At 49.3% G+C, this 18237-nt stretch overlaps 1 protein-coding gene across 7 annotated transcripts in view; it reads left to right on the top strand.

The window, feature by feature from the left end:
• The window catches only part of Mef2 (myocyte enhancer factor 2), a 278552-nt gene that overhangs the window by 202370 nt on the left and 57945 nt on the right, over positions 1–18237 (top strand). The window contains exon 1 of one of the 7 annotated variants that reach the window (XM_077700117.1): positions 780–801. The exons of the other annotated variants lie outside the window; for them this stretch is intronic. The gene's annotated coding sequence lies outside the window, so the exon portion shown is untranslated. Of the gene's footprint in view, positions 1–779; positions 802–18237 lie in introns of those variants that run through there. 7 annotated transcript variants of the gene reach the window in all.

Below are 18237 nucleotides of genomic sequence, written 5' to 3'. Positions count from 1 at the left end.
AGCCACCGCCGCGGCCGCCGCGCGAAACTTTCGGCTAAAGCCGCCGTCGTCGGTGCCTCGACGTCCCAAGTTTACAGCAAGTGCGGGGCCCTTTTATTTTTGCGCGTTTTATGTCCATGCTCGAACTTGGGCGCGCGTAAAGCGTGGCTCGCATAAACTCGGTGAACGTCCCATTGTTCGGCGCGCTTATAGCGGTGGTTGTATACGCGTGCGCCGAACACCGCGCTTCACGCCGCATTGAAGATAAAAGCGGCACCCTCCTTCCACCCACCCCCCTTTGAACTCTTAACGCCTTTTGTATGTGCTGTGCAATTCGTGAGCGCTTTCACCTTCCGGGTTTTTGTCGCGCTTTTTTTTTTTTTTTTTTCTTCTTTGTGTCCCTTCCTCGCACGCGGCGGCAGGCTTAACTGCACGCGCTGGACTAATCGCTCGGCCGTGCGCGCCCCCGCGGCTGCCGATGGTCGATGGATGGCGATTAGGTTTCACACTAAGAACATGTGCCACCCCTTTCATCTCGCCCCCTTCCTTCTTCATTTTATTGTACGCTCAAAATGTCGCTTGTCCGTCCAACCTTTTCATCCGTCAGAGATCGGTAATGTATAGGCGGGCGCCCTGACTTGTGGCAAACGTGCGCAGTTAGCCCCAGCCTGTTGAACGGACGAGTCGGCGCAGGCCTAGAACCGTCAAGTGTCGAAATGGAAGAAGATAGGTTACGGGGCTTCGTGCAGGACAGTTCCAGCAGCGTGCATGACCACCGAACATCACACTATTACTGGGACTTGCAACTGCATCACCAATTTGGTAAGCGTGGTTTCTCGAAAGACTTCTGCATAAAGAAACACTTCAGGATCACTTTGTTCGAGGATGCAGATGCATGAAGAAACACTACTTAGCAGCCCCTTCGAACTTCGATGCCGTTTCGGTTCGATGCGAACTCAATTTTAGGCCATCTGAGCCGGTGGAGATACGTACCGTCGATAGGGCTACATGACGCAACAGCGGTGCTTCGGAGCTAGCGGGCATCGATATAATTTAACGCTTGGCGCCACAATCGAGCGCGGCTCGTCAATTGAAATTTGGGCTAGTTAAGAATAGTCCACGGCCAGTTACTCCCCCCCCCCCCCCCCCCTTCGCCCCGCGCTTCGCCCTGACGCCCGGTGCATGCAACGCGATACGGCGGTCGTCCCCGCTTTATATCCGCGCAATTGACGTCATACTGCAGAGTCAGCAGCGCACGCCGAAACAAAGCTTATGCTGTGCCGTAGTCTTTCTCTCTGTACGAGCCGACGATTTCTGCGTGGATTCATGCTGGTCAGGGATGAAACGCCTGCAGGAGCTATCTCCGCATATCTATACCTAAATCGAACGTCTTTATAGTACAACTTCGTGTGCTGTTTCGTTGTGGGATACGTACCCTACCTTAGGTAAGAACCTACTCCAGTTTCTGCCAGGGAGCTGTCCAATCTTCGAGTCGTTGTTGGTCGATCACCAAGCGAGACGCGAGTGAGAGACCAGTATGGGCAGTACATGACTTTCATCGGGCTGCTTTTTCAGCACTTGCGCTCAAAATCGGTTACGTAGTGCTACTGCTCTGATGTCCGTCCTGGTGTGACAAAAGGCGATATCTGATGACGCTAGTTCGTGGTTCCCCGTTACAGCGTCAGCCGTGATGCAGCTGGTATGCGTTGACGCGTATATCAACGTATCGGTCAGTCGACCGGCTTACTCTTTATGTAACTAAACAATTCGAGGATGTAGTGTTTCAAACGGCTTTTCGCGCCGTTAAAGGTTGCTTCTAACAGATTAGCCGAGAAGGGGAAAAACTCAACGCCGCAATTATAAGACGCTGAGGTGAAGCAGGTTGTCGAGCGAAGAGAGCGCTTTGTCTGAGGAGTAAATGCGCTATGTAGATCTTACAGAGGGCAGAGACATTCAAAAGGACACGCATACACGAGAATCGACCTCAACGCGAAGGTGTGCGTGCGCGTGTGGCCTTTTGCGTGCCCGTTTCTTCTGCAAGAACTATGCCGTCGAGTTATTAGCGCCCGCGCAAGCCTTCGTGTTACTTCAATACGCTCTGAGCCAGCACGAAAAGACGCGATGAGGTAACATTATTACGCGATTCGCGTGCAAATCGTGGCAATTTGGTTTGTTGGGTGGTAAAATCCGGGCTGCGACATGAGAAGCACCGCTGCCGGTTGGCGATGAGGGCGGCATAGAGTTATTATACTAACTGAAAGGGGTTGCCGGTCCAACATAAAAGTTATGTCTTGCACGAGTCGGGAACCACAAGCTCGTCCAGCCTTACAGATTTCTGGGCTTGGTTTCCTGTTTCCTCTTGTTTCACAAACGGCGGAGGAAGGCCACCGGAGGTCGACGGATGATGGTGGGGCGTTTTCTCGGCGCGTATACGTCGCGGGCGAGCACCGAACTTTTCCGGCTTACACCGAAGGAATATGAATAAGAAGAAGACTTTATTTTTCAGCTGACGGTGTTACAATACCTGCTGACGGGGCAGCAGCTAAAGGCATTGAGTGCCTGACGAGGGCTCCTGACCCTCTGGAGTTCACAACAGAGGTGTTCACAACAGAGGACACGCTTCAATCAAATATACACAGAGCGAAAAATAAGTAAATTAAGAAAAATACAAAAAAATCGACGCTTCAATCAAATATACACAGAGCGAAAAATAAGTAAATTAAGAAAAATACAAAAAAAATCGTACATTTCTAACAATGAGAATCACAAGTCGTACAATATACATAAAACTTTTTTCTGCAATACCTGTTACTAGCAGATACAATAGAACACGACACATTTCTTGACTGATTGTCCGTTATGTCCGTAGAAAAAATCACGCGTACACACAATACAGTTTAAATTCCTTAGAATGAGACATGCCTACTGATTGTCTTTTCTCACTTTCTTTTCTATAAACATCAACTTGGTCTCAGCCTTAAATACGGTTGCACTAAATACGGTTAAATACGGAAGAGGAGAAATGCCGCGAAGAGGAGAAATGCCGCGTTTCCAAACTTCACACTCCCAGGAATCGAAGTAAAGTTCCGTTAATGGGTACAATACTTGCGTCAAAAGATGAGTGATGCACAGTGTCTCTGACCAAACTTCCCTTCCACGAGTTTCCCACCGCCGGCGTTAACAACGGAGTTCCAATGCGGAGTCCGGGAGCCATGCTGTTCAGACAACTGATACATTGTTAGCGGCTATTTGCATGGCCTCCGAGATTCCCCCGCGCGCGTTGGGGTGATCGCGGAGGCCATGCTATTTGCAACAGCTGTAACCGCGCTTATATTCGCCGCGACCGGAAAGTGTCGTCACGTCCCACCAGTGGGTTGTCATTCAAGCTAATCATTTAAAGGGACCCTGCAACACTTTTGATAAGCGCTTTCACTCTTTCCTTCGCGTCTTGAACCACGGCGAGAGCTGTATAATCATCGCCAGCACAGAGCGGCACTGCGTGATTTGTTCGTCGCACCAGATACGCCTTCCATTTCTGCTTTGTTTTTGTGGCTTTTTTTTTAAAGCTGCTATCGAAAAGCATTCGTTGCTGCAACTGAAAGAAAACCGGCCAACAGCCGCTACCTGGCCTTAGTGATGTAATTCGGGCCGTTGAAGAACGTCAAGACCGGAAAAGAGAGAAAAATATTTTTAGCGAGTTTACAAGTTATCTGATGAGCGTAGAGCAGTAATTTTTGGCTGAGGTACTTTGCTACCCCCTAATCTAAGTACTGGGTGTGTTGGGTGACTACGTACTGAAACCGTTTAGGATTTCAAAAAAAGTTGAAAAAAGTGTTGCAGGGTTCAACCATTATCAGGAACTTGTGATTCCAGTCATTGTTTGGAGTTGTATGATCTCTGTCGGTTACGTGATCGCGCTGTATCTGCTCGTCCTCGCGACGCAGTAAGCGTTCCCTCTTTGCCTCTCCTCGTCCTCTGGCGGAAAAGAAGCCGCTCCGGGAGCAGGCAGCAGGAGCTCTTTCTCATCGGCGGATGCGGCGGAGCGCATCGCTCCTCACCCGAGCGGCGCTCGCATCCCGGTGCTCTCTCTGCTCGGGCGGTGATCAGCGGCGGACTGGCGCGCTGAGCAAGCTCACGTCTCCTTGTTTACTCTGTGCTCCGCCAGTTTTTTTGCGTCTCACTCTGTCTGTTTGGCTGCTCGGCTCCCCGACGGCCGCGCGACAGAGGGCATCCGTCGTCGCGGGCAAAACTGTTTAGGCGAAGAGGAGACCCCCCTTTCCTTCTCGTGTCTCGCGGAGCACAGCCGGCTGGTTTTTGCGCCACATCTAAACAAACTCGGCAAACCCCGGCCGACGAAGCAACTGTCGGTCGGGCTGTTCGTGCGCACGAGTTCGTGGATTCTTGAAGCGTGTGTCGTGGCGAAAACCAACGTGATGGGGTTCTTCATCCGACAGGGCGAACGGGTACGGGGAATAATCGACACCACGTGGCGGCGTTCGTTGACACGAGGGCCTGTTAGCATGTTCGCGGGAAAAGCATCATAAAGTGGACCTACGAACTCGGGACGAACGGATGAACGTGTACGAGGAGGCAGTGTGCCTGCAATGGCCCTGCATTGGTAGTGCGTGTGCGTGTGAACTGCTGCGGGGTTTCCTACGGTTTCCTTCTGTTGTTACCGACCATGCATGTCTGGGTTCACTCGCTTTGCCACTGCTCGGCAGTATCGTCGTTCGTTTGAGCTCTAACAAATGACTTACAAACGAAATGAAGTAATATTTCTGCTTATTCATCCGAAGTCATCAGTTAGTAAATACTGTTTCGGTGAAGACGACGTGAAGGCGGTACCTTTATGTTACGTACATTACCTTAAGTGTACTGCTTACAGGAAGAACTCTAACGTACAATGTTAAAGGAAACGCTGTCGCCATGTTCTGTGTGATTAACGATCTGATGAGTCTGCCGAGGAGGCCGTCCATCCACGAGGGAATAAGGGGACCGACCGACCAGGGGCAAGGTCCCATGTGGCACGGGACTGCAGAATCGTGGGCTCAAAAACAATAAAAAGAATGCAGCGGCAAAGAATCCCCTGTTTTATGTAGTCTCATGCTTCACTGTACGCTTCGCAGGACTACACGCGCAGTGTTGAGAAATAATGTTGCGCGCGACGAAACTGCCGTGTTGCTTTCCGCTCTCTCTTTCTATTTTTCCATCTATATTTTGTATCGCACTGATGCGTACCCACCTGGGGCACACATCAACTTGGTTTTAGTTTTTCCGAATGCCATATGTTTCGAAGTCAGCCATGCTGCTTTTTATAGCCGACGCAGTAATAAAAGTATAAAAATAGTTTCTTTCATGACTCCGGCGCGCTCGCACGTGCTTGCCAGTGGGTTTAGAGAGGGATTGTTTTATTGGAAAGTTATAGCAACCTTGTCGAGGAGGGCCAAAACGCGAAGCTAACATGTCGTATCATCAGAAATCGGTTTCTCATTTGTCGCGCATGCGTGAAAGGTTACACGTAGCCTTCGCGTTCCACATCATACGCGACAAACCCGGGTGCCGCTTTGCCGAAAGTGAAACAGCGATTGCCCCCCGCGGAAATCATGCCGTCGTTTGACCAAGTCCTCGTGCGACACTGGCGCGTCCAGCAGGTATACCGCCCGCTGAGTAGCCGCCTAACGAATCAGGCGGCCGGCGCCGAATCGGGGTCACGTAGCCACTCCGAAAACGCTCCGCGCTTCGCTTCTGCTTCGCTTCTTCTCCCCGTCCGCGCGATGGCCCGTTGTCGGCAGAGCCAGCCCTTTGTTTCGCCTGTCCCGTCGGACGGTCCAGGAGAGGCGTCCTTCGCGCCGCCGCAGGATTCGGTATCTTCCGCGGCCCTCCGGCCGTTACCCTCCTCGCGCGGGGTAGGTCCGTCGCCACTCAACAAGTCAACTTTGTGCAGTCGGCATTTGCGCAGGGGCTCGTTAGAGCGAAGACAATGGCGAGCTGCCCCCTTCTCGAAGAATGCTGGCCCGGGACGAGGCTCGGATGAAAACAGGAACGTTCTGAATGAAGCTGCTCGGCGCGCGCTGTGTGCGATTGTGTGCCACCGTAGCGGGCGCGGTGGGGCCGGACCAGGCTTGGCAGCCCCAATTCGGGTCAAGCGCAATTTCGGGGGTGCCGTCGAGAGGCCGTGTCGGATCAGGAAGGAAGGCGCGGCGGCGAGCCCTCAAAGGACGTGTCGTCTTGCAGGGCCGTTGACAGGGCACAGATAGCTGGGTGGGTGCCGCCGGGCCGTCGTTCCCGGATGAGCGCCGAAACGGGCCTACCGAGAAGCGCCGAACCCGTTCGTACTTCGCCGCCAGCGTTTGTTGTACGCGCTGGTACGAGCCAGAAGCGGCTCGTCGGGACGCATGGCGAAGACGCGCTGTCTGATGACCTTGAACGTGAGGTCCACCGGTGTGGGAACATGCAGGTCTCCCCCGACGTTCACTCAAAGTTTCACTAATATAACTGGTTGACGAAACCAGCTTTTTTTTTTTTACGCGTAAATCCACTTTTCAGTGTACAAAGTGGTTATAAGTGCGATTACAAAGCCCTGCTTTCCCAGTTTTATGTTTGTGGCGGAAGTTTAACGCGATATTTGAAGGAGTATATATTTAATTGGCCGTTCGTCATGAGCAACCTGCATGCTTCTGACGAAATCGTGGATGAAGAGTATGGTCCACGCGATCATGCTCAGTGTTCTACTCATGCTATCGCATCGGAGACTGCATTGCGATTACGAGACAGCGGAGTGGTTCCTCCTTTTTGTCTGATATCCAACGACTCGATCACTTGGGAGCACCTCAAACCGTTTCTGTATGCTGCACGCGTCTAGCCCGCGTTGTTTGTGGCCCGCACGTTTTTGCGAGGCCAGGATCGAGCTTTTCAAGTCAGTTGGCTGCTGCGCACGTTGCCATGTGGCACAGTGTATGTGGTGCAGTTGCCGGACCCACGTCCATGTAACCTGTGGCCCGTGGGACGCGACCGGCGCCGTGGGTCGCCGCCAGGCATGCGTCGCATGGACGGGCCCGTGTCGCCTGCCGTGGTCTCTTCTTCCTGAACATCGATTCGAAGCATCGATCGCCGTCCGTATCGAAGGCCGTCGCCGTTCGACTGCGGCCGCGCGACGTCCGGCTGTCCCGCCGGCCGGTCATTAGAGGACCGCGCAGATAACATGCCGAAACCCCGAGACCGCTCCCCGGTACAAACCCCTCCCCTTTCCCACCGCCCGCCCGATTTGATCTAATTTATTCCTCCTTTCCCTTTGTTTTCTCTTTTGTCGTTGCCGCGAACTCGCCTCCCGTTTTTTTGAAGCCACAGTCGGGCCAAAGAAAGGTCACATATCGTCGTTAGCGCACGGCCGCGCGCGATACGAGCGACTACTGCCCTAATGGAGCGAACGTGTTTCGATTGAGACCCTCGCTCCAACCGGACTGTTCGTTGAGGCGCCGCGTGTCGCCAGTTTGTTGTATACACGAAGCCACTTGGGCCTTAAGACGTGTTCCTGGAAGCTAAGTGCAGAAAAAGTGGTGGGGGAAGAGTTTGGTCAGATTAGGAGTACGCGCATGGATGGACGTCGATATGGTAGGCATGGGCAGACTTTTTCTCAACAAGGGAATTGAAGCGAATCGATCGCTCGCCCGTCGTTGCGTGGGCGCGATTATAAACTGCAGCCGTTGGGCGCGTGCACTCTCTGATTGCTAGTTTTTGGCAGAAGTTTGTTTTATGAATAACGACAGTGCGCTTTATCCAATGCAAGCGTGTAGTAATGAGAAGATTGAACGTTGCATCGTTTGCCGAAGAACGTTTTACTGGCGATACGGTGCATGAGTATACGGTACACGACGAGACTGCATCCATAAGTAGGAGATTCGATTTTCCTCTTTTAATATGGCGCTTACGCTCTACATTAGCCTTTTCTCGTATGGCGCTGAAGTGCTGGGTTGGAGCTAGCAAGTTCGGCTTCTGGTAGAAGTAACGAAAACATTCTACCTAAACTATATTTAGGTAGTTAACGCTGGGCTTTCGTCGTTGTCTCGTTATTTTATTTTTTTTAATGGGTTGCCTTCCGCTATTCACTTGGTCGAGGGGCACCATAACACAAAACACTACCACCACTATTGACCTAAGCTTTATTCTGAATATCATGGTTAAGTTGTAATGATAGTTTCGCTGATTTAATAGAGCAGTAGGGGGGTGGGGCGGCACGCGCTTAAAAGTGTGTTAAGTTTATGCTGCAGTAGGCTGTCAGCTATATGGATGCGATCCATGTGCGGAAATTGTTTGCACGCGTAACTTAGTTTTTTTAGGCGTGTACGGGAGGGAACTTTACATTTTATGAGTGCGTGAAAAGCGCAGAAAATGGCAGTCCTAGCCGATACACGCTTCCAAACCGGGGTGCGGCAATTCACACAGCCAGTTCCAGCGATCGCCAAGGGCTGTGAAAACTCGATGCGTCGTCAGATTGAGATTAGCTAGCACAACGTATATATGAGAGCTGTGTTTCGGCGAGCGCCTGCAAGTTCTCGTTACGGTCACATACGGATGTCACAGTTATGAGGCAGTGAGTGCAGGGCGTCGTTGAGTCATGAACGCGGCGGCGGAAATCGTAAGCAGAGGCCGTAAACAGGCGACATTGGTTTATCGACATCGCTGGCGGCACAGATTCACTGTACGACAGTCGGGAAGACCTCCGTCCCGCTTTGTGCGCTTGCGTGATACAGCGACCGTTCGGGGCCGTGCTTTGTGATTTCCGCCGCATGGCACTATAGCTTGTTGCCCTTCCTCGTATTGCTGACCGGGTTATCACTCCTTTATTAGACCGGCGAATACACGTTTGGAGCGACAGACGCGCCCTTCTTGTTTTTGCCTGTTTTAGGATGTTTCCATCTCTTTTCACGCTTTGTCCTGCACGAGTGACTTTTGCGACGCCTCCTGAGTCGCACGTCGTGAGGGACTGCCTCGTCCATCATGACTTAAGGCCTCAAATGTTCCGTTCGTCTGGACTCGATTTGTTGAAGACAGCGCACTAGCTGGACACGACCAATTTTACCGGAGTGAAAAGTGAATGGAGTAACTCGGGCGATAGTGGTACTTTTGCACCTTATATTCCCAACACGTCGAGGCTTGTATCTTTTTTTTTTCTTTTTACAGATTCGTTGTTTCGCATGTTACTGGCGATGATTGTTGCGAACACGCTGCATTCTTTTAAGGGAACGTCGATGCAAACAAAAAAGGAAATACGGGAATAAGGCGGGACGCCGAATGTGGTGACTGTGATAAGCTCCTCTTCTTTAGAAACTATGCAATAGTGGCATGAGCGGAGTTTGTGAGAGACTTCTGCGCCAGCCTAACTCGTCGTCATAAACTATTTGCTCTGCGGGCATACATCACGTTCGATGATAATAGAAATTCCAGCCGTTGTGTTGACCTGAAGTTCTTCCCTTTCGTTTTGCTTCAGCAGCAGCAACGTCTTTGCGCTAAGGACAGTTTCTCTAGCCGGCCACAATTCGCAGATGAACGGCGCAGAAAACAGCAGCATCGCGAAATAACGCAGCACCACGCGTGTGGTTGTTCGTCAATAGCAGTAACGTCATTGCCGGCTGGATAGCTCAGATAACTTAGTTGTCTACGCGTAGGGACTGCGGGCTAGATATCGAGGTTTCTCCGAGTCGCTACCGACGCAACACCGCCAATGACGCAATCCAGGCCGCGTCGGAGAGGTTGGTATTGCTGCCACTGGGCGGGTGATAATTCTATACCTGTTCCCGAAACTGACCTACCGAGAAAGGAAGGCAGATAAGACGTAGTGCCTAGCTTGTCTGAAACAGACTGGATGTCGCGCGGTCGACCCGTTCCCCAATTAAAAAGTACAAAGTATCAGGAAGAACATGCTACTGAATGAAACACATTTGAAGCCCGGACCTATATATAGTTTTGGTGGTTAGCGATGTTTGTCGCCTTTGGACATGTTTTCGAGCGCAAAAAAGACGAGAACTTACAAAAGAACACGAACGGGACAAACGCTAGACATCCTAGGATGTCTAGCGTTTGTTCCGTCTGTATTCTTCTCTTAAGTTCCCGTCTTTTTTGCGCTAGAAAACATGTCCCAGTTATCCCAATACCAACTTGCCTAACTTTCCGCACTAATTGTCGCCCTTGGTATGTTGGCTGGCATGAAGGCAGGTTGCTGGAGCACAACCCAAAGCAAAAGCTGGGGGACGCTTACGCTTGTCCTGTAAGATGTCAGTGCGAAAGGCGGGCATAAGCAGACGCAGATGCTTTATCAACATTCGTAGAAGTCTAAGAACGTAAGTTTAAGTCTAAGTCTAAATCTAAGTTTAAGTCCAAGTCGTAAGTCTAAGAAGAACGAAAAGCACCCGCAATGGTAGATGGCACCGCATTTGTCGACCACGTGTTCTCTCCTCACGACGGGTGGAAACTTTCCGCTCCTCTACGTAATTCCGTTTCGTCATAACCTTATCGATAAATCTCGATTTTCGCGTTTGGCGCCCGCTGGCGGCTTTGGTGCTCTACGAGCTTTTTAACGCTTAACTAAGCGCACGTTAAGTATCAACCATGAAAAGGATGTGTTGGCCAAACCGTGTTGCCGCAGCCAACTAACTTACATGGTACAGGATGCCCATGCGTGCGTGTGTGTCGTCTGCATGCGAGCGTGTCTGGTGGCTGATTTATCGGCGCGGAATACCCACGTACGTGCGCATGCGTAGACCGGAATGGCCATTTGTCGCGTGTTATCAGCGAACGTTGAGGATTATGTATATTAGCATTTACCCATTGATGCTCGACGTGCATTGACACGCCGTTATCCGGCGCTCGCTGCTGCGTATATTATGCATACACCTACGGTCTCCGCGTATATACGCTTGCTACATGTTTACAATAGCGCTGCTTGTTCCATCCTCGGCGTGTACGCGCAGTTCAATTCAATTGAACGCCTCGCCTTGCATAAACGTGAAACGGTTGTTGCTATGGCGACAATCATTTGTCTTATTCCTTTTTTTGTTGCGCTCGGCAGCGTACAGGGCCCGTTTTCCCGAACGCGATAAGTGCGGGAATAAGTTCTCAACTACGACTTCAGCGATGTCTAGCTAATAAGTCGTTTTCCCGAAACTGATACAAACGCTCGGTTAAGGTAGCGTTTCCGTCGCGTTTTTTGGCAACCGGCTTATTTGCCGTGGCCGACTTCAACTTATTGGCGTCTTATTCGTAAGCGCGAACTTAATCGAGAACTTATGCGTACGGGCAAACGGGCCCAGGTTCGTTAGGCCTTCAGGTTGAAACATACTCAGATAAATTTGATCCCCCTTGATCCTGGAGGGTGAAGGGGTTTTCTACATTTGGCAGTGGACGAGGTAGGAATACATTGGGCCGGGGCGGGCAGCGCTCCGAACTCCTCCGCGTACCCGAATAAGCGAAGCATTGCAAACATTCCTTTTCATCCATGGCGATGTTTAAAATATTGCTCATTGCATCACTTCTTTGGATGGGCAGTTTTTTAAAGTACCCGTGCTACGCGTGCACCAGTTTTTCTGGCGCCTTGTTCCCTCTAGCTGACTCGTTATAATCATTATCATCGTCATTACCATCACTTACTCTGCCACTAGGCACAACAACTGATGATTCTTGCAACAGAACGCTTGCAACATCTGACGTTCTGGCCGCATCTGTCGCACAGTACTTTTTTTTCGTGGCTTCCCCATAGCGCAAACGCGATATGGGGAAGCAATCTTTAGGACTACCGCGACATTGTACTGTTGGCTTGATTGCTATTTAGCGAGACCTTTTGGAATCGGCCTCGCAACATTGACGAAGCGTTGCTGGGAATACATTTTCTGGGCGATATTAAAATATGAAAGGCCTAGAGGCTTTTATTAAATACCTCCAAAAAGTGCACGTATTTCTTGCAGCTCTTTAAAGTCGGCTTCACACAGATGCATTGCTGTGGAGACATTTTTGCAGAGTCAGTGTAAACAGCCTTATGTTAATATAAAGGCTCGACGACTTTTTAATAAATTTAGACCACCTTGAAGGCCCATGGAGCACAGGACGCGTTACAGGCCCTCGGTTTTAGGCCGACGATGTGAGCTTGTAATGCTTACGCGTTGAGAACCGACCCGCGGATTTCTCGGGGCCTGGACATCAAAACGCGCGCTGTCAGACAGAGATGTTGTACGAGGAATCAAGGCATAATAAATTCGTCTTTGGAACTAGTTACGTACATATGTTTCACGCACCTTCTTGATACCCTTATATAGACAGGTTCGAATTCGTCTCCAGGTCCCGTCTACTCATATGAAGTACCCGCCGCGGTGGCTCAGTGGCTAAGGCGTTGCGCTGCGGAGCACGAGGACGCGGGTACAATTCCCGGCCGCGGCGGCCGCTTTTCTGATGGAGGCGAAAAGCAAAAACGCCGTGTGCGCGAGATTTCGGCACACGTTAAAGATCCCCAGATGGTCAAAATTAATCCCAAGCCCTTCACTACGGCGCACCTCATCGCCTGCGTTGCGTCGGCGCATTAAATCCTACAATCAATCAGTCAATCAATGCACATACGAAGTATGATGGTTCCGGTAAGGAATGAATAACGTCTTTTCGGCGTGAGCATGCCGTTTCATCCCGATCATCCGCTGATGAGGGGCGGAGCAGGGAACGAGGTCGCCTCGCCACTTCAGTGAACAGTACAGCGTAATTGCGCTCTCTGGCAGGGCTGGTCGCACACGTAAGTGGCCCAGTAGTTCTTGCAGTAGTGAAGAAAAATTCCCGTGGTCGGGATGAGCTGTAAGAACGGCCGACTTTGCTTTTGCTTGTCTCGGCCAGGTAGGTGAGTTAGGTACATGGCAGGCTCTGGAGTTGCGGTTATTAGAGGAACGCAAATCAAATCATTTCGTTCTCCTAGTTGAGGCCAGGTTACAAACACGTTAAAACTATAATAGATAGCGGATGAATAGACGAAAGGATCGAAAGACACTCGGATGCGTAGTAGGCTATGGAAGAATGAGAGAGCGCGTGTCCATTAAGATGGGGCTTTTAAAGAAAATCCTTCAACGGGCGTTGGATAAACTCAAAAATGCGCAGATAAATTACGATGAGGAATAAGGAAACGTAAGAATAAGAATGAAGTAAAAGGGTACAAGAAAAGGGTTGGAGAATTCCCTTCTGCGACTGGTGATTGAAGACGCGCGAAATGGAAGGGCGGGGGGGAAGGAATCGGTGCGGCCTGCAATCCCTTTGGAGGTGAAATGTAGAATCATGTCGCCGTAACAGCTCGTGGGAAAGCGGCGCCGCCGTTGGCTGCCGCTGCGAGTGTCTGGCTCGGCCAGATTAACCTGGATTCCGGATTTCGATCGTGCGGGTTCTCTCTTTCTGTCGGCTGCAGCCTCTTTTGCTGCTGTTGCTGCTGTTGCGACTACGGACCAACGTTGCGGAGCCCGTTCATGCCGCCGCGCTGCGATGGTGTGTCGACCGAGGGCTTTTATTCGAGACGCAGCCGCGTGGCTTGCCTGTGCCCGGTGGGAACCCGCTGAGTGCGAGCACGCTTCGGGTGGAGGAGCCACGAAAGCGTTTAGAGCGGCCGGAGGCTGTCAGTGCCGGGATTGCTGCATTCGGGATGCATGAGGCTCGCATACGTCGAGTTTGATGCACAGCCCTGCTGGGTATGCCCGGAATACTCAGTACACAAAGGGGCACACGCCCACGGAAGGGGATTGGCCAAGGCTTGAAAAAAGGGCTGTTCAGAGAAATAAATTATTTCGCCCAATCAATCAAGCGATCGTAAATAAATGAATAAATAAATAAACCTGGCGCTGAAATTCGCAGCACACCCTAGAACACACCAGCGCAAGCATGCCCGGAGAGGGGATTGGCCAAAGCTCAGTAGGATGGCTTGCGACAAATGGTTAACGTAGTTATTTTTCAATCAGTCAATCAATCGATCAATCGATCGATCGATCGATCAATTGACCAAACGAGCACCTCATTTTAATCAACCGATGATTTTTATTGCCTACAACTTGAGCTAATGCCGAATTCGCGGGGTTTTCTCGGAACTTGTACCACGGACTCCCAGAGCGAGATCGGTCAAGGCGTGATGAAGCGGCCGGTGAAATAAAGATTCCCATTCAGTGGGTTACGATTGATCGACCATCCTAATCAAACAGCCAACCAGTTTCAAAGCAAAATTTCAGTCAGTAGTGGCGCGCCAACTTTTTCAACGCGATCCAAACTATTTTTTTTAAGTCAGCCCGCGTGGTTATACAGGTGGATGTCAGGCAAGAGTTCAGGAGCATGTCGGGAATTAGCGCCTACGCACTTCACTAAAGCTCTAAAATATATAACTCATGAACTGTATATGCTGACATTAAAACACTGCTTTAATCTAAACTAAATCTATAATTCTCTGGATAGGTATATGTAATTTTGATTTCGCCTTCATTTTCACAAAGCGTCCGTTAGTTCCTTCACTCGAAGTGGTGACGTGCGTGGGGTGGTGCGGTGGCTATGCCTGCCGCTTAAGTGATGAGCAAACACCCCGCCTCATCGATTCGTTTAAAAATAGCAAAGAGTCGAGATGCACGAGGATACATCCTTCATAACTAAACTAAGTATGTTGGCATTGAGCGATGGTTTAATCGAATGCCCGCTTTTTCCCGCTTCGAACTCAAACACTACTTCTCATTGTTTGTCTTTCTTTCGGCTCAAAGAGACATAATGGCTGTTTCAGCTCTTCGTTGCGCTCTCTTTCTGCCAATAATAGTTAAAAGAAAACCCTTGCGGTCCCTGAGAGGGGTATTGATGAGCTATCGTTAGCACGCATTGATATTGGGGCCTGATTCAACTGCTCCACTTTGTGATCATTATTTTAGTTGACATTGTGGATCGTACGTTGGCAAGATACCTTGCTCGTTGTACAAAGACGAAATGACGCATTATGTAAACGACTCGCCAGCTTTTTATATATTTATAGAGCTCTCAATTGGGCGTCGTACCTTGAGGTGGATTTTATTTCTCTGTTCGATAAAAACCGCCGAAAACGTGCCCTTCTTCCTCGCTTTCAAACGAGCGGTGCGCATTTATCCACCATTTCGGAAACACGTGCTCTCCCATTTCTGTCTATATCTTTCTTTTTCACTTTGTTGTAAAACGAGTGCTGTTGTGCCGATGTTTTCCAGTGGTTCCGCGCATACGTGTAACCGGAATCCCGCGCGCTCTTGTTTTCAAACCTGGGCCCAGCCCCGTGCTGGCTTGGCCGCCGCTTTACACCGCAGCATATGCGCACCGGAAGCTCTTATCTATGCGTGGCTCGTGGACAGCCACAAATGCATACAAAAAAACAAAACTACGAGAGGGAAAAAAGAAAGTACAACTAAGGGAGCTGAAGACATATCTTGCTTTCTTTGTGATGTTGACTTACTCCATCGAGTGCGTCGTCTCGATGAGCAGCCAGTCATGTTTGGGTGTAACATGATGCCATCGTGTATACTTTCTGTCGTGTACACTGAGTTCTTTCAGAGCGTCCACACCATAAAGCGAGCTTTTAGCTGCGCTGCTGTAAACGCTTCCGTTAAGAACCACAACGTCAGTGAAAGCTATTTTGACTGCAAATGACCTTCTTTGTGTGTGCTGTTTGGCAGGGATTTATACACCCCCCCTAACACCCCCCCAACACCCCCCCCCCCCCCCCCCAGAAGGACTTCGACATCCCCCAAAAAAGATTCCACAACCACAAGCACCCTGCCTAGGGATTTATACAACACCCCCCCCCCCCCCCCAAACATCCCACCGACACCCCCCCCAAAATCGAAATTCTGCTTAAACCCCTGCTGTTTGGCACTAAGGGAAATTATTGACACATGATTGTAGGTAGTGAAGGGTTTTATTGATTAATTATCAGTAATAATGAGTAGTAAGGTGGAACTAAGGTACATTAAGATATATTAAGGTGAATTATAGTACAGTCGAACCTCGTTACGACGAAGCAGTGTCGGGGCAGTACATTAGATCGTTATATCCGATATTCGTTGCAACAGTAGTGGCAAAAATAGGCTCTAACCAATCGGCAATCTGGCTTGCGCAACTCCTAGATACAAAAACGCATTATTCTAGGTTTCGAACCCGCTATAAACGAGTTAATCCTTATCTGTCGCCTTGTGGCATTTCAAGCTAAACGGGTCGAAAGAGTGAGAACGTGAAAAACAGCAGAACAAAGATCGTGAGTTTTGCTCTCTTATTTATTTGAAGGAGGATGGGATCTTCGTTTGATGGGTTTTTCGTCGCGATACAAAGATTTCTTTGTTATAGCCGATATCGCGCGCGGCTCTCGCGGTTTCGGTTTCGTTATAAAAAGAATAAGCGTCACTGAAAGTAAACGTGACCAACCAAAGTTCGTGTTTAGTTCGCTGTAACCGATAGTTCGCTATATCGGTGTTCATTATAACGAGGTTCAACTGTGTGAATTAAAATGGGTTTGTGTGGTATAAGATGGATTAATGTAGGGTTTAAGTGAACTAAGGTAGGTAGGGTGGATTAAGGTGGCCTAAAGTGGGTTACGACGGGTTGAGGACGGTAAGGTAACATGGTTGGTTGTTCGGCTGCTGGTCGTGATACTTACGTACGTCGTGAAATTTTTCACGTGTAATCACACAGACGATTCTACTCATCCTGCCTGCCATTTATTTTCTTCGCACATGCGCAGTGCCTTCAGTTGACTCCTGATTTCTTTCATCCTTTTTTTTTTTTCGTGTGCGCATGTATGTCCCCTTCGTGTGTTTTAAACTTTCGTTGGTAGACGAACTGCTGTCCCTGTGTTCACTCACTCTGTCTTCGTTTCTGTCGCGGCGGTTCCAGTGAAGAATGCCATTCCAACTCGCCCGGCTAGCAACACTGGTGTCGGGATTTATGCCGACGAAATAAACCGGCAGCTGATATTTTAATTAAAACGAACGTCGCGCGGAAGATCAAGATAGAGCTGTAAACCACGAAATGTTCATGTCCGCCGAGAACGAAGTATGAACGCTAAAAATACCCTCCGTTGCCACACCGTATCGTGCACTCGCAACTCCGAAAGAAGGCAGCCTGAACTTTTCATTTCGGTCGAGGCAAGCGCGGCAGTTTCAACAGATCACCAGAAGGACGCACGTGTCCTCCGTCATCGCCATCGCGTAGTGCTTTTGGATTTCTCTGGCCTTCATGACGTGCAGAATTCCACCTCGAATTATCTTCGCTTGTAAATATCGACTGTTGATGAGAGGAGCGTTCTCTCCTTATCTTTGTCTTAGTCTGTCAAAAAGAAGTAGCAGAAGCAGTCGCAGCGTTCACGGGCGCTTTTCGAACGCCTACACTTGTATTGCTTCCGGCTTCGTCCGGGCTTGACGAAGGCAATTGTAATCGAAACGTTGGCACCGGACTGAATCTGCTACCTCAGTGCCCAAAGTTTTGTCTTATATATATATATATATATATATATATATATATATATATATATATATATATATATATATATATATATATATATATATATATATATATATTCATTAAAGATGCAGTCCGTATTGTCAGTGCTTTATAGCGCCTATAGAGGTAATTTATAGAGGTAATTGGAGGATAATGGGAGAGGCCTTTGCCCTGCAGTGGGCGTAGATAGGCTGGTGGTGGTGATGATGATGATTATGATGATTATGATGATGATGATAGCGCCTAATTAGGTGTCTGCCATTTTTATATGATACAGGAATAAGACATCAAAGTCGAGAAAAAATCCGCTGTGATGGAAAGCGGGAATCGAACTCACGACCTCCGCATACCGCGTGCGGTGCGCAAAAAATACTTCCACCTCGAATATATATATATATATATATATATATATATATATATATATATATATATATATATATATATATATATATATATATATATATATATATATATATATTCTGCCTTGCCAGGCTCTTGTGGATATAGCCTAGTGTCTGTCCTTGTCGCACACCGAAACAAAAATAGGTAGTGGCCCAGAATCCCGCCTAGCCGTGAAGTCACGATTGTGCCTGATGGTGGTGATTCCGTAGACGTTTCCTTTGTATTAGTGTGGTCACTGAGGTCACTTCGCCTGTCTATTCTTTTCGGGCAACAACATCCTACCTAAGCAGTACATCTAGTAGTAGCTTTAGGCTAAGCTTTATCTTTATTAACTATCTGCATTTTCCCAGCACGCCG

The sequence above is a fragment of the Haemaphysalis longicornis genome, unplaced genomic scaffold (genome assembly GCF_048455015.1).
Source record: "Haemaphysalis longicornis isolate Haplotype H1 unplaced genomic scaffold, Haemaphysalis longicornis Haplotype H1 scaffold_2, whole genome shotgun sequence".
Taxonomy (NCBI): domain Eukaryota; kingdom Metazoa; phylum Arthropoda; class Arachnida; order Ixodida; family Ixodidae; genus Haemaphysalis; species Haemaphysalis longicornis.
Note: the sequence above shows the minus strand (reverse complement) of the source record. Positions and strands in the feature narration are given on the sequence as shown.